This window comes from Adiantum capillus-veneris, chromosome 18 (assembly GCF_014529385.1).
Source record: "Adiantum capillus-veneris isolate H3 chromosome 18, ASM1452938v2, whole genome shotgun sequence".
NCBI classification, from domain to species: domain Eukaryota; kingdom Viridiplantae; phylum Streptophyta; class Polypodiopsida; order Polypodiales; family Pteridaceae; genus Adiantum; species Adiantum capillus-veneris.
The window spans coordinates 135196842-135199628 of record NC_140948.1 but is presented as its reverse complement, the minus strand read 5'-3'; positions in this window follow the sequence as shown (position 1 = coordinate 135199628).

Sequence of the window (2787 nt, the reverse complement as noted above, 5' to 3'; positions counted from 1 at the left end):
GTTTTGGGTTTGTGTGAACAAGTTTCTTTTGTAGATACTATGGGTGAGCTTGATGCTATAATGGGGTCTAGTTTGCATCTTGAAAATGAAGTTGTGGAAGTTTGCTCTCTGGAAATGTATCAAGTAATAGAAGCCTTTAAAGCAAACCAAACAGTTGGCCCAAAAGTCCATGTTGAAACTAAATACAAGAGTGTAGCAAAGAAGGTGAAACTAGTAGCTTCACCCTTACCACCCAACAACAAGGAAAAGATTGAGCAGGCTTCTTTACAACCAAGTTTGAGGAATCCTAAAAATATTGGGCATACCTTCACAAAGGAGTCTTTCCAAGAGTTGCAGATTGGTCGCGAGGAGTTTCTAACATAGGAAGAGACAAAGTGCTTCAAAGAAATGCTTTCAAAGCATGGTAAGGCTTTTGCATTTGAGCCACATGAGATAGGATGTGTTGATCCTTCTATTTTAGATCCTATGGTAATTTTCACAATACCTCATGTGCCTTAGAATCTGCGTCCTATTCCGGTTCCAAAGGCTCATTTGCCAAAGTTAGTAGAGCTACTGAATGAGAAGATCAAAATGGGAATTTTGGAGCCTTCTTGTGCTCCATACTCAAACAGGTGGTTCGCAGTTCCAAAGAAGAATGGTTCTCTACGCTTCATCCAAGATATGCAACCAGTGAACAAGGTGACATTTAGAAATGTAGGTACTGGTCCAATTGTGGATGAGTTTGCAGAGGTGTTTGCAGGGAGGGAAATCTACTCAATGGGGAATCTCTACTCAGGGTATGATCAATTTCAGCTTGCAATCAAAAGCAGAGACTTGACAACCATGAGGACACCTTTGGGTTTGGTAAGGATGTGTACCTTGCCACAGGGAGCAACCAACTCGGTTGCACATATGATGAATGGGATGAATAAGGTCTTACTTGACTTTATTCCTCAAATCACAATGCCTTTCATTGATGATTTGCTTATCAAAGGATGTGAAAAAAGTGAGAAAGATGAAGCTTTGGATATCAGGGGATGTCGCAGGTTTGTGGTATATCACATAAATGATTGTGATAAAATTTTGTCTAGGTTGGAAGAAGTGAATCTTACATTGTCAAGGAAAAAGTCTATGTTTGGTGTCAATGAAGTTCTCATTGTGGGGCACATGTGCAGGCCATATGGTAGGAAACTTTGTCCAACAAAGGTAGTTGCCATCCAAAGAATGAAAGAAACATGCACTAGCATCACTGAGGTTAGAAGGTTTCTGGGAGCATGTGTTTTTTATGTTATTTGGATTCCACATTATGCGCATGTAGCTGATCCTCTTTATCAATTTCTTAGAAAGAATCAAAAGTTTAAATGGACAGAAGCACATGTAAAAGCCATGAAAAAAATGAAGGAGTTGCTCCAGTCAGCACCAACTTTGAGAAAGGTAGACTATGAGTGTCAAAGGCTAGTAATTGTGGTAGTAGACACCAATCCTACAGGGATTGGATGCGTAATAGGGCAAGATGACGAAGAAGGACACAGGTATGTGGTGAGATTTGGAGCAAAGGTACTAAGTGCTCGCCAAAGAAACTATCCGCAGATAAAGAGAGAGTTATGGAGTATGGTTACAACCTTGAAAAATGGGAAAGAGTACCTAATTGGTGTATGTGTGGTTGTAGAAACATATTGTCTACCACTTCTTGGGATGATTACAAGCTGCTCAACGCCACACATTGCTATGTTGCGGTGGATTGCCTACATTAAGTCCTTAAACCCCGATTTTAAGCACATTGCAGGTAAAGACAATACAGTGGCAGATATGCTATCAAGGGCAATGTATGAAGATGAGTCACAGATGATTGATGAGGGAGATGATGTGGGCACAAACTTCTATTGTATCTCTCATGTCAAAGGTAACAATGTCTACATGACTAATCCACTTGAATTGTTCTTGAAAGATCTTTATGAAGGTGATTGGCTTCTTATTGGAAGCTACTTGAGTACTCTAACAAAAGAGGATGATTGGTCTGAACATGAATTCAAGAGGATACGCAGGAAAGAAAATGGTTACTTTTTGAGGGATGGTTACTTGTGGAAGCATCCTAAACAAAAGGGTGCTACACCACAAAGGGTTATATGTAAAAAAGAGACTCAAGTAAAGCTCATGCAAGAGTTTCATGAGAGTATATGGGCTGGACACAGGGGTGTGTGGGCAACCTTCTCCAAGTTGAAAGAAAAATAATGGTGGAAGGATATGTATAAAGATGTCTCTCAATTTGTAGAGTCATGTGTAACTTGTCAAATGTATTCAAATGCTCGACATCATGATGGATTGCACCCTACATATCCACTAGTCGTGCACTATAAATGGGTTGTGGATCTAGTCACAATGCCTTTAGGACTCTGGCAGATGAGATACTTGGTTCTTGCACGAGAGGACCTAACTAATCAGGTTGAAGGAAGAGCATTAAGAGCTAAAACCACAGAAGCTGTGTGCAAATTACTTCTTGATGAGGTGATTTGCCGTTATGGTTGTGTGGGAAAGATCACTGCAGACAGAGGTGAACTGGATGCCGCAGAAGCAAGGGAGTTCTTTTCCAGATTAGGAATCAAGCTTTCTCTTACTACAGCTTACAACCTTGAAGGCAATGGAAAGAGTGAAAGAGAGCATCCTCCTATCATCAAAGCTTTGGCCAAGGCTTGCAAAGGAAGAGTTGGTGAGTGGCCAAAACTGTTACCATATGCTTCATGGGCTGATCATACAACACATAGCTCGGTAACTTGCTATATGCCTGCAGAGCTAATGTATGGTCAAAAG